At 44.8% G+C, this 24,453-nt stretch overlaps 1 long non-coding RNA gene across 1 annotated transcript in view; it reads right to left on the reverse strand.

Moving 5' to 3' along the window:
• Positions 1-928: 928 nt before the first annotated feature.
• LOC143776236 (uncharacterized) overlaps positions 929-24,453 on the reverse strand; it is a 54,168-nt gene continuing 30,643 nt past the window's right edge. The window contains exons 2-3 of the long non-coding RNA XR_013215793.1: positions 4,787-4,858; positions 929-1,242 (exon numbers count right to left, since the gene is read on the reverse strand). This is a non-coding gene — a long non-coding RNA (uncharacterized LOC143776236). The remainder of the gene's footprint in view (positions 1,243-4,786; positions 4,859-24,453) is intronic.

The following is a 24,453-nucleotide window of genomic DNA, read 5'->3' on the forward strand; positions in this document are numbered from 1 at the left end:
AAGAGCTGTCAAAGGACACCAGAAACAAAATTGTAGCCCTGCACCAGGCTGGGAAGACTGAATCTGCAATAGCCAACCAGCTTGGAGTGAAGAAATCAACAGTGGGAGCAATAATTAGAAAATGGAAGACATTCAAGACCACTGATAATCTCCTTCGATCTGGGGCTCCACGCAAAATCCCATCCCGTGGGGTCAGAATGATCACAAGAACGGTGAGCAAAAATCCCAGAACCACGCGGGGGGACCTAGTGAATGAACTGCAGAGAGCTGGGACCATTTTGAGTGCAAACCTCCTTCCATCAGCAAGGGCATTGAAGATGAAACGTGGCTGGGTCTTTCAACATGACAATGATCCAAAGCACACCACCAGGGCAACGAAGGAGTGGCTTCGTAAGAAGCATTTCAAGGTCCTGGAGTGGCCTAGCCAGTCTCCAGATCTCAACCCTATAGAAAACCTATGGAGGGAGTTGAAAGTCCGTTTTGCCAAGCGAAAAGCCAAAAACATCACTGCTCTAGAGGAGATCTGCATGGAGGAATGGGCCAACATACCAACAACAGTGTGTGGCAACCTTGTGAAGACTTACAGAAAACGTTTGACCTCTGTCGTTGCCAACAAAGGATATTTTACAAAGGATTGAGATGAAATTTTGTTTCTGACCAAATACTTATTTTCCACCATAATATGCAAATAAAATGATAAAAAAACAGACAATGTGATTTTCTGTATTTTTTTTTCTCAGTTTGTCTCCCATAGTTGAGGTCTACCTATGATGTAAATTACAGACGCCTCTCATCTTTTTAAGTGGTGGAACTTGCACTATTGCTGACTGACTAAATACTTTTTTGCCCCACTGTATATATATATATATATATATATATATATATATATATATATATATATATATATATATAATAATAAAAGGGGATGACCATCAATATCCATCTCCATTCACCGGACCATAGAGGAACATGGTGGACATGATTTACATATACCAGAATACATCCAAATGCTGTATATAGTCTATCCAGTATTTATAGCTCATGCAGTATCTATATGTGTATATCAATAAAAGTCCCACTTATAAAGACAAGAAGTATTCGTGCACAGGCACACTTGTCAGGTTGTTGATAGTAGTATTCATGTCCACACCACTGAATTCAGCTTTGATCCAGAAGTTCCACTGTCCTCTCATGGTATCCCAGAAAGTCGCCACATAATAGACTGTACCATAGTCACAGATACTAAAATAGAATAAAATCCATTAAAATCAAATAAAATAAATATATGCGGAGAAGTAAGCACATAGAGATGCACAGCAACCGGAAAACTACAAAAACGGGGCAAAAGAGAGACTTTCATTTAGGCCATCTGGTTGAACATTCGGTAGAAGCCATATCCAGCGTGTCTCAAGCCTTCCTAGCCGTTTAGACAACTGACCCCACCTAATGTTGATCTTTAGGGCATCTATGCCCCTAACCCTCAAGAGTGTTGCATCACACCCATGGAACTCCTTAAAATTTCTCGGTAGTGTCTTTAGAGTAGTCGCATCTGTGTGGCCGGAGGCCGCCTGTATCCCAAGTACGTGCTCCCTAATACATACTTTCAGCTGGCGAGTAGTAAGTCCAACATAAATCAGTCCGCATGGGCATGTTGCATAATAGACAACATATCTTGTGGTACATGTGATATGTTGTCTAGTTGTAAAAGATCTAGTACCACTTGAATTAGAAAAGGAATTGCATCTTTCCACATTGGGGCAGGCGACACACCGACCACACGTAGTACAGCCGGTCCTAGGTATAAATTTATCCAAGAAGGTCACAGGGTGTTGGCCAACATAGTGGCTGTTAACTAAATGATCCCTGAGGTTTCTAGCTCTTCTAAACGTCAAGTACAGGCTGAAGCAGTGATGTTACATCGACAGTGCTGCAGCCAATCGCTGACCTCAGCAATGGTAGGTGGAAAGATTTGTTCCATGATTGGCTGCAAATGTGACATCACCACAGCATCCAATTGCTGAACTCAGTGGCTCGTGCTCATCAGGGTTTATATTGCCTTACAGTCCTTGCTGCTGAAACCTACCGTATAATCAAAAGTCCTTTCCGAGGCTCCATCTCTTCGATTACCTATTAATACCACTGTTAGCTGTAAGTAGTGTAGGGATAGCTGCTGGAGAAGGAATAGTAGTGCATTACAGGCCTATAGTCAGGGTTTATAGCTTTACAGTCTTTGCTGTAAATACATAAAACAATATAGTCCTTTTCAGGGCCACATCTATTCTATTCATTATAAATACCGCAGTTAGCTGTATTTGGTGTAGAGATACAGTGGGGCAAAAAAGTATTTAGTCAGTCAGCAATAGTGCAAGTTCCACCACTTAAAAAGATGAGAGGCATCTGTAATTTACATCATAGGTAGACCTCAACTATGGGAGACAAACTGAGAAAAAAAAAATACAGAAAATCACATTGTCTGTTTTTTTTATCATTTTATTTGCATATTCTGGTGGAAAATAAGTATTTGGTCAGAAACAAACAATCAAGATTTCTGGCTCTCACAGACCTGTAACTTCTTCTTTAAGAGTCTCCTCTTTCCTCCACTCATTACCTGTAGTAATGGCACCTGTTTAAACTTGTTATCAGTATAAAAAGACACCTGTGCACACCCTCAAACAGTCTGACTCCAAACTCCACTATGGTGAAGACCAAAGAGCTGTCAAAAGGACACCAGAAACAAAATTGTAGCCCTGCACCAGGCTGGGAAGACTGAATCTGCAATAGCCAACCAGCTTGGAGTGAAGAAATCAACAGTGGGAGCAATAATTAGAAAATGGAAGACATTCAAGACCACTGATAATCTCCCTCGATCTGGGGCTCCACGCAAAATCCCACCCCGTGGGGTCAGAATGATCACAAGAACGGTGAACAAAAATCCCAGAACCACGCGGGGGGACCTAGTGAATGAACTGCAGAGAGCTGGGACCAATGTAACAAAGCCTACCATAAGTAACACACTACGCCACCATGGACTCAGATCCTGCAGTGCCAGACGTGTCCCACTGCTTAAGCCAGTACATGTCCGGGCCCGTCTTAAGTTTGCTAGAGAGCATTTGGATGATCCAGAGGTGTTTTGGGAGAATGTCCTATGGTCTGATGAAACCACACTGGAACTGTTTGGTAGAAACACAACTTGTCGTGTTTGGAGGAAAAAGAATACTGAGTTGCATCCATCAAACACCATACCTACTGTAAAGCATGGTGGTGGAAACATCATGCTTTGGGGCTGTTTCTCTGCAAAGGGGCCAGGACGACTGATCCGGGTACATGAAAGAATGAATGGGGCCATGTATCGTGAGATTTTGAGTGCAAACCTCCTTCCATCAGCAAGGACATTGAAGATGAAACGTGGCTGGGTCTTTCAACATGACAATGATCCAAAGCACACCGCCAGGGCAACGAAGGAGTGGCTTCGTAAGAAGCATTTCAAGGTCCTGGAGTGGCCTAGCCAGTCTCCAGATCTCAACCCTATAGAAAACCTTTGGAGGGAGTTGAAAGTCCGTGTTGCCAAGCGAAAAGCCAAAAACATCACTGCTCTAGAGGAGATCTGCATGGAGGAATGGGCCAACAGACCAACAACAGTGTGTGGCAACCTTGTGAAGACTTACAGAAAACGTTTGACCTCTGTCATTGCCAACAAAGGATGTATTACAAAGTTTTGAGATGAAATTTTGTTTCTGACCAAATACTTATTTTCCACCAGAATATGCAAATAAAATGATAAAAAAACAGACAATGTGATTTTCTGTATTTTTTTTTCTCAGTTTGTCTCCCATAGTTGAGGTTTACCTATGATGTAAATTACAGACGCCTCTCATCTTTTTAAGTGGTGGAACTTGCTCTATTGCTGACTGACTAAATACTTTTTTGCCCCACTGTAGCTGCTGGAGAAGAGATAGTAGTGCATTACAGGCATCTAGGCAGGGTTTATATTGCCTTACAGTCCTTGCTGCTGAAACCTATAACCAAAAGTAATTTTCATTGCTACATTTATTCTATTGTAGATCCCTATTAATACCTAATTTAATATGCGCAAGGTGTGTGGCAAGGAACAGGGAAGTAGACGTGCTTCTGATGGTGCATGCAGAGGATGAGGCCATTACCCGGGTGAAACTGTGCCTGCTATGGGCGCACAACAAACATGCTCATCCAGGAGATCTAGCTTCCTGTCCCACTTTGCAGGGGGGTGAAGTGTGGCACCCCAGGAGTCCAGTTGCCACAGTAGCATTGCCTCCCTCACAGGGGATAATGCCGTGCCTGAAAGCAAGGAGGGATTCCCTTAGCAGGTAATACATCAGCATGCAACACCTTTCCTACTCCAGACCAGAAGGGGGAGCTATAACACCTGATTTCAGGGGAGCTTCCTGATATAAGTTCTGGTCTGGAGGCGGAGTTAGTCTGAGGAGGACAGAGAGGAGAGAGGAAGTCAAGGAAGAACCTGAAGAGTGGAGCTGTAGATAAGCTAACCTCAGGGCCAAGTGCTAGAGACTGGACGCCGGAGTCCGTGGTTGTGCGGGTACTGAAGTCCCAGCAGCTAAATCCGGAGGGCAAGGGACAGCAGCAAATGAGAGCCCGCAGCCACCACAAAAGAGTGACACCTGTAATAGGCTCAAGCTGCCTGCCATACAGACAGGGACTAAAGAACAAGAAGGAGCAGAGGACTGAGCACAGCTTTAGGCAGCAAGGACCTCAAAATACAGCGCAATAGGGAGGCCTACTCTGAACTCACCTGGTTTGGTGGATCCCAAATTGCTTCCAGGCTGCCTGGACCTCCATTACCATCTGTAATCAGTGCCATGGACTGCAACACAAACCGTGATTAAAAGTATGAAGGTTGCACCCTGCTGTGTCCTCAGAGTTATTTACTGCACCATCCACTCTGCACTACAATCATAATAATAATAATAATCTTTATTTATATAGCGCCAACATATTCCGCAGCGCTTTACAGTTTAACAGTTTCAAACACAACAGTCATGGGTAACAACGTTAACAATACAATAATCAAAGCGAAATAAGACGACCCTGCTCGTACATCATCGTACCTGTACGGTGTGTATTTACAATCATCATCACTACTATCACAAAATAAGTGCCCTGGGACATAGCTCTACCTGTGGAGAGCTGTGCCAACTCTGCTGCATCACCATCAGCCCCAGCGGTCTCTTTAAGCAGTGTCGGCTATCCCTTGCCGAATAGCACAGGTGGCATCACGAACTATCTCCCATAAACTTTATTTCCCCTTTTATCATCATTTTCATTGGACGCCCAGGGCCACGGACAGGGTCACTGCTGCCGTGACACATCCCTTTAAGAACCGGCCCGGTACCGAGTATCCCCACGGCCCTGGCGGGCACTCCAGAAGGGCATCACTCTTGAAGCCAAAACTGTGCGAACACGTGGTCGATTGGATAGCAGTTAATGTTTCCAGTATGTTTCCCAGCACCACCCAGTCTCTCTAGCCAATAATCTGGAATACATAATCCTCACCCTGATCCTCCTACCTCCCACCATAGCGACTCCAAGAAGACAAGTGATCCCACACTCGGACACTACTAGGAGCTCTAAATATTAACATTTATTGATTCTGGCCCCTCGCCCTGCACGTTTCAAGAGGGACATGAGGAACACTTGTGTAGTGATGCCAAAATATTTGAGCAGCTACGGTCAGAAGAAGACGACAGTGGAGAATGGCAATTAGTATCTCAAGAGGTAGATGATGATGAGACACAGTTGCCAACAAGTGATGTTGTTAAGTCAACAAGTCAGGAGGCCCAGAGTGTGGAAGCGGAAGATGAGGTGGTGGACAATGAAGTCTGTGACCTAACGTGGGAAGGTGCTATGCAGAGTGAGGACAGCAGCACAGAAGGGAAGGGAACTGCAGCACTGCATCAGGCAGGAAGAGGCAGATGGGTGGTCAGAGGGAGAAGGTGGACGACTCGACTGTTCCCCAGATCATGCAAACGCATTAAGATCCCAGTCCAATGGTTAGGTGTTCCCCAGTCTGAAACATTTGTACAGGTAGTGCAGAAAACAAGAAAATGGTCATTTGCAACCTGTGCCCTACCCAGATCAGCAGGGCTTGACCAATACCAGCCTGACCACCACCAGCATGCTCAGCCACATGTCTTCCAAAACCCGGCTAGGTGGGTTGAACGCCACAGCATTCAAATGTCCCTACCACAGGCCTTGGAACGCAAGTGGAAATACACAGCCACCTACCCACAGACCCAAACACTAAACAACCACATTTCCAGACAGCTTGCCCTGGAAATGTTGTAGGCTTGTGGACCATGAGGCTTTCTGCAACTTCATGGCTGCGGCCATCGCTCGGTACTTGGTTTCCAGCCACCTGTCAGGACTCTGAACATTTTTATTACCTTTTGTGCATTACTGCCCTTTTCCAAGATGGCGTATTTGGTCTAATGTGCACTGTGTCTTCCTGCTATATAACTCGACCGCAGCCTTTAGTGCTAGAGTATTCTGCCTTGCATCCAGCTCCACCCTGGCGACTCCCTGGCTTTGCACCTGCACCTGCTCCTGTGAACCTGTGTGGAGATCCTGCTACTCAGCTCTGAGTTTCTGCTGCATACATCGGTTTCCAGCAATCCTCCATCTGGCTGCTTGTGTTTGTTTCCATCTGCATATGCTGGACATGTAAGCTGTTGCTGCTCTGCTTAAACCAGAGACTTTTACCCAGGCCTCCCTGGTTGTGCTAAGATATTATTTGAACTGCCTTATAAGCATATCTATCTGTGTTTGGACTACCAAGGACTTATTCGTGTCAAGTATCCTCAAGAATAATTGTGCTTCATAAGACTTTCTGCGTGATTGCACTTTCCTCTGAAGTTTCCTATAGACTGTTAAGCTGCGTTTATATTTACACCAAGTGCTGTGGACTTGAGTTTCTCTCTGCACCTGTTTGAATCACCGTGTGATAATATAGACTTTACCACTTATAAAACTGTGTCCTGTAGTTGTCTTGTTCCATGCAAAAAGTCTCCTGAGTTATCCCTTATAATCATTACAGGATACTCTAGCCTCAAAAGAGGAGACTGCTGGAACAATGACTGCAGAAAGCAGACTAGAGCAGGTGTTCTCCATAATTAGATCACTGCAGAAAGATGTGGAAGGTCTGCAAAAGAAGTTTGGAAGCTTTGAACACAATCAACAAGTGTTTGGACAGACTTTGTAGGACTTAAGCACCCGCATGGCAGCCCAGGAAAACAAACTTGCTGGCATAGAGTCCCAGTATGGACGGGCTTTTCAGGACATAAGCACGCAAATGGCTGCACAAGCGACTTTTCCATCTGGGCAACCGCCACCAGCTAGCCCACCTAAGTTGCCCCATTCAGATTTAATGGTGATCGCGACAAACTTAATGGCTTTGTGAATCAATGTATGCTATATTTTGATGTGCATGCTGACCGTTTTCCTAATGATAGATCCAAAGTATTGTGTGTAATAATGCTGCTGACCTCACGAGCACTCGCCTGGGCGAATCCGATGATTGAGTCTCGTGACCCGCGGTTAAATGATTTGGACGATTTTTTGGCCGCTATAGCATTAATGTTTGATGACCCTAATCGCCGTGCAACCGCTGAATCCGTTTTATTGTCTTTACGCCAGGCTAAACGTTCTGTTATTGAGTATGCTACTGAATTCAGGAGATTAGCGGTAGATACTAATTGGGACACTTATGCACAATTACCTATTTTTAAAAGGGGTCTGTCTAGCATTGTAAAGGATGAATTAGCTCGCTCTGAGTCACCACAAGAGCTAGAAACATTTATACAGCATTGTGTGCGCATTGACATTCGCCTTACTGAGCGCGTAGGCAAAAGTTTGCTGCATATAACCGTATTTCTAACTTTTCCCTTCCTTCCAAAGAGCCTGCAGGTAAAACATCTCGAGAGGTAGAGGAGGTGCCCATGCAAATTGATTCTGTTCAGAGACGCGAGAGTAATGAGCGCTGGGAGAATTGCCTTCGAGAAAGTCTATGTTTCTACTGCGGCCAGTCTGACCACTTTCTAATCAACTGTCCCAAGCGGCCTAACAAGGTGCTAGCAGCAGTAGGGGAGTATGACAACTATGATGATGAATCTGACATCTCTGAATGTAGCCTGCCTTTAAACGCTGTATTCTATTCACTTTCTATGACTTCACCAGCCAAGGAGCTAAATGAAAAGAACTCTCACTGTTCTCTCCCAATTAAGATCCTGTGTACAGGACAGTGGATTTCCAGTGCAGCTATGATTGACTCTGGTGCAGGTGGCAATTTTATGGATATCGCATTTGCCAAGGAACATGGTATTGAAATTCAGCAAAGAGCCTCTCCAATTACCATGGAAACAGTGGATGGGTCACCTTTAATCTCCAGGCCTGTGGATCAGGAGACCACACCCCTTGAGATTTTGTTGGAGCCTAATCATCAAGAGCAACTCTCTTTCTTGTTAATTTCTTCTCATTTTCCTGTGATTTTAGGCATCCCTTAGCTGCGTTCTCAGAATCCAACTATAACCCGGGAGACCAAGGAGATTATCTTTCCAACAAGGAGCAACTCAGCATTAACTGAAGCTGTCCCCGAGTCCACAGCTACGGAACCACCAGTACAGGAATTTACTTTACCTTCAGCATATAAAGAGTTCTCTGACATCTGTGACAAGAAGAATGCAGATCAGCTTCCTCCACACAGGCATTATGACTGTCCCATTGAGTTGCTTCCTGGGGCAGCTATTCCTTTTGGTAACGTATATCCTTTGGCGGCACCTGAGCTTCAAGCCTTAACCCCTTAATCCCGTATGACGTACTATCCCGTCAAGGTGACCTGGGACTTAATTCCGGGTGACGGGATAGTACGTCATACGCGATCGGCCGGGTGTCAGCTGCCTATCGCAGCTGACATCCGGCACTATGTGCCAGGAGCGGTCACGGACCGCCCCCGGCACATTAACCCCCGGCACACCGCGATCAAACATGATCGCAGTGTACCGGCGGTATAGGGAAGCATCGCGCAGGGAGGGGGCTCCCTGCGGGCTTCCCTGAGACCCCCGGAGCAACGCGATGTGATCGCGTTGCTGCGAGGGTCTCCTACCTCCTTCCTGGCTGCAGGTCCCGGATCCAAGATGGCCGCGGCATCCGGGTCCTGCAGGGAAGGAGGTGGCTTACCGAGTGTCTGCTCAGAGCAGACGCTGGTAAGCCTGCAGCCCTGTCAGTGAGATCGGTGATCTGACAGAGTGCTGTGCACACTATCAGATCATCGATCTGTCATGTCCCCCCCTGGGACAAAGTAAAAAAGTAAAAAAAAATTTTTTCCACATGTGTAAAAAAAAAAAAAAAAAATCCTAAATAAATAATAAAAAAAAAATATATATTATTCCCATAAATACATTTCTTTATCTAAATAAAAAAAACAAAACAATAAAAGTACACATATTTAGTATCGCCGCGTCCGTAACGACCCAACCTATAAAACTGCCCAACTAGTTAACCCCTTCAGTAAACACCGTAAGAAAAAAAAAAAAAAGAGGCAAAAAACAACGCTTTATTACCATACCGCCGAACAAAAAGTGGAATAACACGCGATCAAAAAGACTGATATAAATATCCATGGTACCGCTGTAAACGTCATCTTGTCCCGCAAAAAACAAGCCGCCATACAGCATCATCAGCAAAAAAATAAAAAAGTTATTGTCCTGAGAATAAAGCGATACCAAAATAATTATTTTTTCTATAAAATAGTTTTTATCGTATAAAAGCGCCAAAACATAAAAAAATGATATAAATGAGATATCGCTGTAATCGTACTGACCCGTCGAATAAAACTGCTTTATCAATTTTACCAAACGCGGAACAGTATAAACGCCTCTCCCAAAAGAAATTCATGAATAGCAGGTTTTTGGTCATTCTGCCTCACAAAAATCGGAATAAAAAGTGATCAAAAATGGTCACATGTCCGAAAATGTTACCAATAAAAACGTCAACTCGTCCCGCAAAAAACAAGACCTCACATGACTCTGTGGAGCAAAATGTGGAAAAATTATAGGTCTCAAAATGTGGAGACGCAAAAACTTTTTTGCTATAAAAAGCGTCGCTAGTTTCACACTTGCGTTTTTGTCTGCAGCGTTTTTTGCACAAAAAAACGCATGCGCTTTTTCCCTATATTTAACATTGAAAACGCATGCGTTTTTTGTACGGGTTTGGTCGCGTTTTCAAACGCATGCGTTTTTTTTCTGCATGCGTTCATTTTCAGAAATACAACCTGCAGTATTTTCTTGCGTTTTTAAGCACATGCGTTTGCGTTAAAAACGCATGCGTTTTTATCGAAAAAAAAACAGAAAACACACTGAAAAGCCACCCACCACCATCAAGGTGATAAAGAGATCCAAACCCTAACCCTAACTCTACCCCTAACCTCACCCCTAACCGTTTAATGAACATTTTCTGACAGTCATAGTGCCACGTATTTCAGTGCCACGCATTTCAGTGCCACGTATTTCAGTGCCACGTATTTCAGTGCCACGTATTTCAGTGCCACGTATCACGTATTTCAGTGCCACGTGTTTCAGTGCCACGTATTTAAGTGCCACGTATCACGTATTTCAGTGCCACGTATCACGTATTTCAGTGCCACATATTTTAGTGCCACGTATTTAAGTACCACGTATTTCAGTTGCACGTATTTCAGTTGCACATATTTCAGTTGCACGTATTTCAGTTGCACGTATTTCAGTGCCACGTATTTCAGTGCCACGTATTTCAGTGCCACGTATTTCAGTGCCACGTATCACGTATTTCAGTGCCACGTGTTTCAGTGCCACGTATTTAAGTGCCATGTATCACGTATTTCAGTGCCACGTGTTTCAGTGCCACGTATTTAAGTGCCACGTATCACGTATTTCAGTGCCACGTATCACGTATTTCAGTGCCACATATTTAAGTGCCACGTATTTAAGTACCACGTATTTCAGTTGCATGTATTTCAGTTGCACGTATTTCAGTGCCACGTATTTCAGTGCCACGTATTTTAGTGCCACGTATCACGTATTTCAGTGCCACGTGTTTCAGTGCCACGTATTTAAGTGCCACGTATCACGTATTTCAGTGCCACGTATTTCAGTGCCACGTATTTAAGTGCCACGTATTTCAGTGCCACGTATTTCAGTGCCACGTATTTCAGTGCCACGTATTTCAGTCACGTTTAGGGTTAGGGTTAGGGGTAGGGTTAGGGCTAGGGTTGGAGGTAAAGTTAGGGTTAGGGTTGGGGCTAAAGTTAGGGTTGGGGCTAAAGTTAGGGTTAGGGTTTGGATTACATTTACGGTTTGGATTAGGGTTGGGATTAGAATTATGGGTGTGTCAGGGCTAGGGGTGTGGTTAGGGTTACCGTTGGGATTAGGGTTAGGGGTGTGTTTGGGTTAGGGTTTCAGGTAGAATTGGGGAGTTTCCACTGTCCAGACACATCAGGAGCTCTCCAAGCGCGACATGGCGTCCATTCTCAATTCCAGCCAATTCTGCGTTGAAAAAGTAAAACAGTGCTCCTTCCCTTTTGAGCTCTCCCGTGCGCCCAAAAAGGGGTTTACCCCAACATATGTGTTATCAGCGTACTCGGGACAAATTGAACAACAACTTCTGGGGTCCAAGTTCTCTTGTTATCCTTAGGAAAATAAAAATTTGGGGGGCTAAAAATCATTTTTGTGGGAAAAAAAAGATGTTTTATTTTCACGGCTCTGCGTTATAAACTGTAGTGAAACACTTGGGGGTTCAAAGTTCTCACAACACATCTAGATAAGTTCCTTGGGAGGTCTAGTTTCCAATATGGGGTCACTTGTGGGGGGTTTGTACTGTTTGGGTACATCAGGGGCTCTGCAAATGCAACGTGACGCCTGCAGACCAATCCATTTAAGGCTGCATTCCAAATGGCGCTCCTTCCCTTCCGAGCTCTGTCATACACCCAAACAGTGGTTCCCCCCCACATATGGGGTATCAGCGTACTCAGGACAAATTGGACAACAACTTTTGGGGTCTAATTTATCCTGTTACCCTTGTGAAAATACAAAACTGGGGGCTAAAAAATCATTTTTGTGAAAAAAAAAAAAATTATTTTCACGGCTTTGCGCTATAAACTTTAGTGAAACACTTGGGGGGTTCAAAGTTCTCAAAACACATCTAGATACGTTCCTTGGGAGGTCTAGTTTCCAATATGGGGTCACTTGTGGGGGGTTTGTACTGTTTGGGTACATCAGGGGCTCTGCAAATGCAACGTGACGGCTGCTGACCAATCCATTTAAGTCTGCATTCCAAATGGCGCTCCTTCCCTTCCGAGCTCTGTCATGCGCCTAAACAGTGGTTCCCCCCCACATATGGGGTATCAGCGTACTCAGGACAAATTGGAAAACAAATTTTGGGGTCCAATTTATTCTGTTACCCTTGTAAAAATACAAAGCTGGGGGCTAAAAAATCATTTTTGAGAAAAAAAAAAATTATTTTCACGGCTCTGCGTTATAATCTGTAGTGAAACACTTGGGGGTTCAAAGCTCTCAAAACACATCTAGATAAGTTCCTTAGGGGGTCTACTTTCCAAAATGGTGTCACTTGTGGGGGGTTTCAATGTTTAGGCACATCAGGGGCTCTCCAAACGCAACATGGCATCCCATCTCAATTCCAGTCAATTTTGCCTTGAAAAGTCAAATGGCGCTCCTTCCCTTCCAAGCTCTGCCATGCGCCCAAACAATGGTTTACACCCACATATGGGGTATCAGCGTACTCAGGACAAATTGCACAACATTTTTTGGGGTCCAATTTCTTCTCTTACCCTTGGGAGAATAAAAAATTGGGGGCGAAAAGATCATTTTTGTGAAAAAATATGATTTTTTATTTTTACGGCTCTGCATTATAAACTTCTGTGAAGCACTTGGTGGGTCAAAGTGCTCACCACACATCTAGATAAGTTCCTTAGGGGGTCTACTTTCCAAAATGGTGTCACTTGTAGGGAGTTTCAATGTTTAGGCACATCAGGGGCTCTCCAAACGCAACATGGCGTCCCATCTCAATTCCAGTCAATTTTGCATTGAAAAGTCAAATGGCGCTCCTTCCCTTCCAAGCTCTGCCATGCGCCCAAACAATGGTTTACACCCACATATGGGGTATCAGCGTACTCAGGACAAATTGCACAACATTTTTTGGGGTCCAATTTCTTCTCTTACCCTTGGGAAAATAAAAAATTGGGGGTGAAAAGATCATTTTTGTGAAAAAATATGATTTTTTATTTTTACAGCTCTGCATTATAAACTTCTGTGAAGCACTTGGTGGGTCAAAGTGCTCACCACACATCCAGATAAGTTCCTTAGGGGGTCTACTTTCCAAAATGGTGTCAATTGTAGGGGGTTTCAATGTTTAGGCACATCAGGGGCTCTCCAAACGCAACATGGCGTCCCATCTCAATTCCAGTCAATTTTGCATTGAAAAGTCAAATGGCGCTCCTTCCCTTCCAAGCTCTGCCATGCGCCCAAACAATGGTTTACACCCACATATGGGGTATCAGCGTACTCAGGACAAATTGCACAACATTTTTTGGGGTCCAATTTCTTCTCTTACCCTTGGGAAAATAAAAAATTGGGGGCGAAAAGATCATTTTTGTGAAAAAATATGATTTTTTTTTTTTACGGCTCTGCATTATAAACTTCTATGAAGCACTTGGTGGGTCAAAGTGCTCACCACACATCAAGATAAGTTCCTTAGGGGGTCTACTTTCCAAAATGGTGTCACTTGTAGGGGGTTTCAGTGTTTAGGCACATCAGGGGCTCTCCAAACGCAACATGGCGTCCTATCTCAATTCCAGTCAATTTTGCATTGAAAAGTCAAATGGCGCTCCTTTCCTTCCGAGCTCTGCCATGCGCCCAAACAGTGGTTTACCCCCACATATGGGGTATCAGCGTACTCAGGACAAATTGTACAACAACTTTGGGGGTCCATTTTCTCCTGTTACCCTTGGTAAAATAAAACAAATTGGAGCTGAAATAAATTTTGTGTGAAAAAAAGTTAAATGTTCATTTTTATTTAAACATTCCAAAAATTCCTGTGAAACACCTGAAGGGTTAATAAACTTCTTGAATGTGGTTTTGAGCACCTTGAGGGGTGCAGTTTTTAGAATGGTGTCACACTTGGGTATTTTCTATCATATAGACCCCTCAAAATGACTTCAAATGAGATGTGGTCCCTAAAAAAAAATGGTGTTGTAAAAATGAGAAATTGCTGGTCAACTTTTAACCCTTATAACTCCGTCACAAAAAAAAATTTTGGTTCCAAAATTGTACTGATGTAAAGTAGACATGTGGGAAATGTTACTTATTAAGTATTTTGCATGACATATGTCTGTGATTTAAGGGCATAAAAATTCAAAGTTGGAAAATTTCAAAATTTTCAAAATTTTCGCCAAATTTCCATTTTTTTCACAAATATACGCAAGTTATCTCGAATAAATTTTACCACTAACATGAAGTACAATATGTCACGAGAAAACAATGTCAGAATCGCCAAGATCCGTCAAAGCGTTCCAGAGTTATAGCCTCATAAAGGGACAGTGGTCAGAATTGTAAAAATTGGCCCGGTCATTAACGTGCAAACCACCCTCGGGGCTTAAGGGGTTAAAGGCGTATATTGATGAAAATCTGGCCAAAAGCTTCATACGTCCTTCTTCCTCACAAGTAGGGGCACCTATATTTTTTGTAAAGAAGAAAGATGGGTCCCTGAGACCCTGTGTGGACTATCGAGAGCTCAATAAGGTAACCGTACGGAATCCTTACCCTTTGCCTCTGATTCCCGAATTACTGGAAAGAGTCCGCCATGCTAAGGTGTTCTCTAAACTGGATCTTCGTGGGGCTTATAATTTGGTGCGTATTCGTCCAGGGCATGAGTGGAAGACAGCATTCCGATGCCGGTATGGACACTTTGAATATCTCGTGATGCCCTTCGGGCTTTGTAATGCCCCTGCAACGTTTCAACACCTTGCTAATGACATTTTCAGAGATTTGTTGGACCAGTTTGTGGTGATCTATTTGGACGATATTCTAATCTTTTCTGACTCTCTACAGGAACATGAAGAACATGTCAAAGCTGTTTTAAGACGTCTGAAAGAGAACCATCTGTATATCAAGCTGGAGAAATGCGAGTTCCATCGTTCTGAGATACAGTTCTTAGGTTATATCATCTCTCCCCAAGGGCTGAACATGGAATCTGGTAAGATTCAGGCTATCCTTGACTGGCCGGTACCCAAGAACGTTAAGGAGGTGCAACGTTTTATTGGTTTTGCAAATTTCTACATACGTTTTATTCTAAATTTTTCTGATATTGTGCGTCCCATTACTTCCTTGACAAAGAAGAAAAAGCCCTTTAAGTGGTCATCACAGGCTCAAGAAGCTTTTGATCGGCTTAAGATCTGTTTCACCTCAGCACCGCTGTTGATACACCCAGATCCAACACTTTCTTTCATTGTGGAGGTGGACGCTTCTGATAATGCCTTGGGGGCTATTCTCTCCCAAAGAACTGGAGTAAAGGGTCTGCTACATCCTTCTGCTTTCTTTTCCCATAGACTAACCTCAGCAGAGAACAATTACGATGTGGGAGGCAAGGAATTGCTGGCTATTATTGCAAATTTCATCTAAGTTATCCACGATCAGGACTTGTGGAAGAAGTGCAGGGAGGCTTATGACAGTGATGTATTTCTGGCCAACCCACCTGTTGATATTAATCTTGTCTTTAAGGGTGGCATGTGGTTCAGAGATCGACGTATCTATGTCCCTGAGGCCATTCGTCTGCAGATCCTCAAGTTGGTACATGACTCCAAGTTGGCTGGTCACAGGGGGGTACAGAAGACACAAGAGTTCCTGAGCCGATTCTTCAGGTGGCCAACTTGCCTGAAGGATACTAAGGACTATGTTCTCTCTTGCGAGGTATGTGCTCGTTACAAGACTCCTCATGTGGCACCTACGGGTCTCCTGCAACCATTACCTGTTCCGTCCCGACCTTGGGGGTCTATATCAATGGACTTTATTGTGGAGCTGCCTACATCGGGGGGCATGAATACGATCATGGTGGTAGTTGATCGCCTGACTAAAGCCGCTCATTTTGTTCCATGCACCGGCCTCCCCTCAGCTAAGGATACAGTGAACTTGGTTATTCAGAATGTCTTCCGGCTGCATGGGTCCCGGATGAGATCATCTCTGACCGTGGAGTACAGTTCACTTCAGGATTCTGGAAGGGGTTTTGCTCTGCACTCAATATTAATGTCTGTCTCTCTTCTGCTTACCATCCCCAGACAAATGGTCAGACTGAGTGTACCAACCAGACGTTGGAACAATATCTAAGATGCTATGTTAGCCATCTCCAAGATGATTGGTTGGAATTACTGCCGTTAGCCGAATTTTCATACAACAATTCTCAGAGCACCTCCACTAAGTTCACTCCTTTCTTTGCCAATCTGGGTTATCATCCATGTATCTTACTTAGGTCTCCGATTAATTCTCCGGTTCCAGCAGTCGAGGAAAGGCTGAGTGAGATGAGGCAAAATCTGGAGGTTCTGAAGGAATCCCTGACCACGGCTCAAGAACGTTATAAGAGATCGGCTGATAGATTCCGTAAACCTGCACCCATGTTCAAGGTAGGAGATTCCGTGTGGTTATCAACTAAGAATCTGAAGTTAAACGTTCCTTCACAAAAACTTGGACAGAAATTCATTGGCCCTTTCAAGATCAAAGGTATTGTGAGCTCTGTGCCCTGCCGGCTGAAGCTGCCTAGGACTATGAAGGTACACCCAGTTTTTCATGTATCTTTACTAAAGCCTGTATCTCCTAATACCTTCCAGGGACGTATTGTGCCACCTCCGCAGCCTGTGGTGATTGATGGGCAAGAACAATTTGTGGTGGAGGAAATTATTGATTCCAGGATTCGCAGGAATCGGCTCCAATATCTTATAAGATGGCAGAGATATTCCCTGAGGAAGACTCTTGGGAACCTGTGGAAAACATCAATGCCCAACAGAAGATCTCTCATTTTCATCAAAGATTTCCTGAGAAACCAGGTCCAGGATCGTCCTGAGGCCGCTTCTAAGGAGGGAGTAATGTCAGGACTCTGAACATTTTGATTACCTTTTGTGCATTACTGCCCTTTTCCAAGATGGCATATTTGGTCTCATGTGCACTGTGTCTTCCTGCTATATAACTCCACCCCAGCCTTTAGTCTGTGCTAGAGTGTTCTGCCTTGCATCCAGCTCCACCCTGGCGACTCCCTGGCTTTGCACCTGCACCTGCTCCTGTGAACCTGTGTGGAGATCCTGCTACTCAGCTCTGAGTTTCTGCTGCATACATCGGTTTCCAGTAATCCTCCATCTGGCTGCTTGTGTTTGTTTCCATCTGCATATGCTGGACATGTAAGCTGTTGCTGCTCTGCTTAAACCTAAGACTTTTACCCAGGCCTCCCTGGTTGTGCTAAGATATTATTTGAACTGCCTTATAAGCATGTAATTGTGCTTCATAGACTTTCTGCGTGATTGCACTTTCCTCTGAAGTTTCCTATAGACTGTTAAGCTGCATTTTATATTTACACCAAGTGTTGTGGACTTGAGTTTCTCTCTGCACCTGTTTGAATCACTGTGTGATAATATAGACTTTACCACTTATAAAACTGTGTCCTGTAGTTGTCTTGTTCCATGCAAAGAGTCTCCTGAGTTATCCCTTATAATCATTACACCGCCAGTATTTCTCATGTTGTGTCATCCCTGCCTTACACAAGCATGTGCCCCATAACATTACCCGTGCCCTGACAAATGCATTTACCGGGAAGGTCCAATTAACCACTGACACGTGGACAAGTGTTTGTGGCCAGGGAGGCTACATTTCACAGCATACTGGGTGAAAAATGTGGAGGCCGGGACCAAGTGGTACCCTGGGAAGGCACACGTGCTACAGATGCCTAGAATTGAGGGACTAGTTCAATCAGGGTTTCTCCCACATCCTACACCAGTTCCTGCATGCCCTCCTGCTGCTTCTCATCCTCCATCTCCAAGTTGTCCTCCAAATCAGTCACAAGTTGAAAGTCCTGCAGCACTGCCTCAGTGAAGCGGCAACAGGTTCTGCTGAAACTCATTTCTTTAGGTGACAAATAGCACACCACCGCAGAGTTGTTGAAAGGTCTAACCAACCAGACAGATCTATGGCACTGGCCGCTGAACCTACAGCCAGGCATGGTTGTATGCGATAATGGCCGTAACCTGGTGGCAGCTCTGAAGCTTATCAAGCTCACTCATGAACCATGCCTGCCCCACGTGCTTAACATAGTGGTTCTGCGCTTTCTGAAAACCTACCCAGATTTGACTGAGCTACAGTACAGTCGCTTGCTAAAGTATTTAGCCCACTTGCCATTTTTTGTATTTCGTTATCTCACAACCTGGAATTTCACTGTTTTTTTAGAGCTTGAATATGTTCATGTAAAGAACATGCTTACAATCACGAACATTTGATTTTCTTTCATTGTGAAGCAAACAAATAGGACAAAATAACTGAAAACTTTAGTGTGCATAACTATTCAACCCCCTAAAGTCAGTACTTTGCAGAGCCTCCTTTTGCGGCAATGACAGCTGCAAGTCATTTGAATGTCTCTATGAGCTTTCCACTGGGATTTTTGGCAAAACTGCTCCAGCTCCTTCAAGATAGATGGTTTCCTCTGGTGAACAGCCGTCCCAATCTCAAATCAATGACAGACTGAAAAAGGTTTTGCTCAAGAATGTTCCGGTATTTCGCACCATACATCTTCCCCTCAATTCGGACCATTTCCCTGTCCCTGCTGCCAAAAATCATCCCCACAGCGTGATGATGTCACCACCTTGTTTCATTGTGAGGGTAGTTTTCTTGGGTTCATTAGCTGTGTTGGTTTGCTGCCAGGCATAGTGCCTACCTCGGTGGCCAAAAAGTTCAATTTTGGTCTCCTCTGACCACTTCACCTTCCTCCATACATTTGGTGAGTCTCCCACGTGTTTTGGTAATCTCAAAATGAGACTTACAATTTTTGTGCGCAAGTAAAAGCATTTTTCTGCCCATTAATCCATAAAGGCCACCTCTATAAAGTGTAGAGCTTTTTATGGTTGTATGGAGAGATACTGCAGGCTCTGCAACTCCTTCAGGGTTACTTTTGGTCTCTGTGCTGCCTCTCTGATTAACCCCTTTCCGACATCGGGCGTAGTAATAAGCCGATGTCAGACACCCTCCCTTTGATGTGGGCTCTGGCAGTGAGCCCACATCTTTTCTGCCACATGTCATCTGTTTTGAACAGCTGACATGTGCCTCTAACAGCCGAGGGAGGAATCGCAATCCTCCCACAGCTGTTAATCAGTTAAAGGCCGTTAAATGCAAAAGTAAAAAATTTTTTATGTGCAAAAAGAAAAAAAAAAAGAGCATGAACCGCACATCCCAAAATCATACGTTGATCTAAAGCCGCTAGGCAAAAATTTAAATACTGAACATGAGGTTTTCAGTTTAACATTCTGATCAGACTGTATGAAGCCCACTGCCCCTTCACGGCAAACCTCGTAGTGGGTCCTAACGCCCTAACGGAGCGGAGCCGTGCGGCGACCACCGCCGCAGCGGCCATGCACCAGCAGGGCGGACGGCCTGTTGCCCCACAGCACCCATGCTGCGAGACTGAGTCCCCAAGACTCCAGACCGCGCCGCCCCACCAGCACAAAGCCACAGCAACAATGGCCGCCACACAGCACCAGCACCAAAATGAAGGGAGCATTTAAACTCACCTTCCTCCAGCTCTTCAGTGAGAGCCAAAATGGGCTAGACCCCTTACTTTGCAGTCTCCTGCTAATTAAAATCACCTGAGCCAAATGGGAGGAGTGCTGGTCCAAAAAAAGAGACAAGTACATGCTATGTGCAAAAAGAAAAAAAAAAGAGCATGAACCGCACATCCCAAAATCATACGTTGATCTAAAGCCGCTAGGCAAAAATTTAAATACTGAACATGAGGTTTTCAGTTTAACATTCTGATCAGACTGTATGAAGCCCACTGCCCCTTCACGGCAAACCTCGTAGTGGGTCCTAACGCCCTAACGGAGCGGAGCCGTGCGGCGACCACCGCCGCAGCGGCCATGCACCAGCAGGGCGGACGGCCTGTTGCCCCACAGCACCCATGCTGCGAGACTGAGTCCCCAAGACTCCAGACCGCGCCGCCCCACCAGCACAAAGCCACAGCAACAATGGCCGCCACACAGCACCAGCACCAAAATGAAGGGAGCATTTAAACTCACCTTCCTCCAGCTCTTCAGTGAGAGCCAAAATGGGCTAGACCCCTTACTTTGCAGTCTCCTGCTAATTAAAATCACCTGAGCCAAATGGGAGGAGTGCTGGTCCAAAAAAAGAGACAAGTACATGCTATGTGCAAAAAGAAAAAAAAAAGAGCATGAACCGCACATCCCAAAATCATACGTTGATCTAAAGCCGCTAGGCAAAAATTTAAATACTGAACATGAGGTTTTCAGTTTAACATTCTGATCAGACTGTATGAAGCCCACTGCCCCTTCACGGCAAACCTCGTAGTGGGTCCTAACGCCCTAACGGAGCGGAGCCGTGCGGCGACCACCGCCGCAGCGGCCATGCACCAGCAGGGCGGACGGCCTGTTGCCCCACAGCACCCATGCTGCGAGACTGAGTCCCCAAGACTCCAGACCGCGCCGCCCCACCAGCACAAAGCCACAGCAACAATGGCCGCCACACAGCACCAGCACCAAAATGAAGGGAGCATTTAAACTCACCTTCCTCCAGCTCTTCAGTGAGAGCCAAAATGGGCTAGACCCCTTACTTTGCAGTCTCCTGCTAATTAAAATCACCTGAGCCAAATGGGAGGAGTGCTGGTCCAAAAAAAGAGACAAGTACATGCTATGTGCAAAAAGAAAAAAAAAGAGCATGAACCGCACATCCCAAAATCATACGTTGATCTAAAGCCGCTAGGCAAAAATTTAAATACTGAACATGAGGTTTTCAGTTTAACATTCTGATCAGACTGTATGAAGCCCACTGCCCCTTCACGGCAAACCTCGTAGTGGGTCCTAACGCCCTAACGGAGCGGAGCCGTGCGGCGACCACCGCCGCAGCGGCCATGCACCAGCATGATTTTGGGATGTGCGGTTCATGCTCTTTTTTTTTTTTTTTTTTTTTTTTTTCTTTTTGCACATAGCATGTACTTGTCTCTTTTTTTGGACCAGCACTCCTCCCATTTGGCTCAGGTGATTTTAATTAGCAGGAGACTGCAAAGTAAGGGGTCTAGCCCATTTTGGCTCTCACTGAAGAGCTGGAGGAAGGTGAGTTTAAATGCTCCCTTCATTTTGGTGCTGGTGCTGTGTGGCGGCCATTGTTGCTGTGGCTTTGTGCTGGTGGGGCGGCGCGGTCTGGAGTCTTGGGGACTCAGTCTCGCAGCATGGGTGCTGTGGGGCAACAGGCCGTCCGCCCTGCTGGTGCATGGCCGCTGCGGCGGTGGTCGCCGCACGGCTCCGCTCCGTTAGGGCGTTAGGACCCACTACGAGGTTTGCCGTGAAGGGGCAGTGGGCTTCATACAGTCTGATCAGAATGTTAAACTGAAAACCTCATGTTCAGTATTTAAATTTTTGCCTAGCGGCTTTAGATCAACGTATGATTTTGGGATGTGCGGTTCATGCTCTTTTTTTTTTCTTTTTGCACATAGCATGTACTTGTCTCTTTTTTTGGACCAGCACTCCTCCCATTTGGCTCAGGTGATTTTAATTAGCAGGAGACTGCAAAGTAAGGGGTCTAGCCCATTTTGGCTCTCACTGAAGAGCTGGAGGAAGGTGAGTTTAAATGCTCCCTTCATTTTGGTGCTGGTGCTGTGTGGCGGCCATTGTTGCTGTGGCTTTGTGCTGGTGGGGCGGCGCGGTCTGGAGTCTTGGGGACTCAGTCTCGCAGCATGGGTGCTGTGGGGCAACAGGCCGTCCGCCCTGCTGGTGCATGGCCGCTGCGGCGGTGGTCGCCGCACGGCTCCGCTCCGTTAGGGCGTTAGGACCCACTACGAGGTTTGCCGTGAAGGGGCAGTGGGCTTCATACAGTCTGATCAGAATGTTAAACTGAAAACCTCATGTTCAGTATTTAAATTTTTGCCTAGCGGCTTTAGATCAACGTATGATTTTGGGATGTGCGGTTCATGCTCTTTTTTTTCTTTTTGCACATAAAAAATTTTTTAAACATATAAAAAAATAAAATATAAAAAGTTCAAATCACCCCCCATTCAAAATATAACTAACGTAGCGAGAAAAAGTCAAAATGCCAGAATTACGTTTTTTGGTCACCGCGACATTGAATTAAAATGCAATAACGGGCGATCAAAAGGTCGCATCTGCACCAAAATGGCATCATTAAAAACATCAGCTCGGCACGCAAAAAATAAGTAGTCACCCAACCCAATATCACAAAAAATGAAGACGCTACTGGTATCGGAAAATGGTGCCATTTTTTTAACAAAGTTTGTATTTTTCTTCACCACTTGGATAAAAAGAACCTAGGCATGTTTGGTATCTATGAACTTGTAATGACCTGGAGAATCATAATGGCAGATCAGTTTTAGCATTTAGGGAACCAAGCAAAAAAGCCATACAGAAAACAAGTGTGAGATTGCACTTTTTTTTTGCAATTTCACCACACTTGGAATTTTTTTCCCCTTTTTCCAACACATGATGACCAATTTAGTCACTCAAAAGTACAACTCTTCCCGCAAAAAAACAAGCCCTCGCATGCCCATATTGACCAAAAAATAAAAAAAGATATGGCTCTGGGAATAATGGGAGCAAAAAATGAAAACGCAAAAACGAAAATACCTCAAGGGGTTAATGCCCTCATTGCTCGGGCTGAGAGTAGCTACTCTCTCTAGCATTTCAGTGCCATTCACTTCAGCGTACGGACATGTGATCTCTATTGCTCTCTTTCTTGACCTACTGTGCTGTATGCAATTACTGAAGACAATAGTTCTGATGAAGGCATAAGAATTGGCCGAAACACAATGTTTTTGTCTACAGTGGACATTATTTCATTAATAAAATTTCAATCTTATTTTTTGCATCATACAACTTGGGAGTGCCAAATTTATCTTTGGTTTCACAACCTCAGTCACACTCCAAACTTCACTATGGTAAAAGACCAAACAGCTGTCGAAGGACACCAGAAACAAAATTGTAGCCCTGCACCAGGCTGGGAAGACTGAATCTGCAATAGGCAAGCAGCTTGGTGTGATGAAATCAACTGTGGGAGCAATAATAAGAAAATGGAAGACATACAAGACCACTGAATCTCCCTCGATCTGGCGATCCACGCAAGATCTCATCCCGTGGGGTCAAAATGATCACAAGAACGGTAAGAAAAAATCCCAGAACCACATGGGGGACCTGGTGAATGACCTGCATAGAGCTGGGACCACCGTAACAAAGGCTACCATCAGTAACACACTACGCCGCCAGGGACTCAGATCCAGGGCCAGAAGTGTCTCCCTGCTTAAGCCAGTACATGTCCGGACTCGTCTGAAGTTTGTTAGAGAGCATTTGGATTATCCAGAAGAGTATTGGGAGAATGTCATATGGTCTGATGAAACCAAAGTAGAACTGTTTGGTAGAAACAAAACTTGTCGTGTTTGGAGGAGACAGAATGCTGAATTGCATCCAAAGAACACCATACCTACTGTGAAGCATGAGGGTGGCAACATCATGCTTTGGGGCTGTTTCTCTGCAAAGGAACCAGGATGACTGATCCCTGTACAGTAAAGGTAATGTGTTGTGAATTAGACTTTTTTGGCTCCCTCTTGTGGTCACTAGTGATATGACTCTGGGATTGTCTTTCCTCAGTTTGGCACCCACCTGGGTCGTTAGTCCAGGGGTGTTGCTATATAAACTTCCTGGTTTCTCAGTCCAGTGCCTGGCATCGTTGTAATCAGTTCCTTTCTGTTTGCGCCTGTCTGCTGGTCTTGGATCTTGCAAAATTAAGCTAAGTCCTGCTTCCTTGTTTTTTGGTTATTTGCTTTGCTCTTATTTTTTGTCCAGCTTGTACTAAATGTGTTTCCTGTTTTTGCTGGAAGCTCTAGGGGGCTGGTGTTCTCCCCCCGGGCCGTTAGACGGTTCGGGGGTTCTTGAATATCCAGCGTGGAAATTTTGATAGGGTTTTTGCTGACCATATAAGTCATCTTACTATATTCTGCTATTAGTCAGTGGGCCTCTCTTTGCTAAATATCTAGTTCATTCTTACGTTTGTCTTTTCTCCTTACCTCACCGTCATTATTTGTTGGAGGCTTGTATCCAACTTTTGGGGTCTTTTCTCTGGAGGCAAGAAAGGTCTATCTTTTCCCTTCTAGGGT

Source organism: Ranitomeya variabilis, chromosome 5 (genome assembly GCF_051348905.1).
Source record: "Ranitomeya variabilis isolate aRanVar5 chromosome 5, aRanVar5.hap1, whole genome shotgun sequence".
Classification (NCBI taxonomy): domain Eukaryota; kingdom Metazoa; phylum Chordata; class Amphibia; order Anura; family Dendrobatidae; genus Ranitomeya; species Ranitomeya variabilis.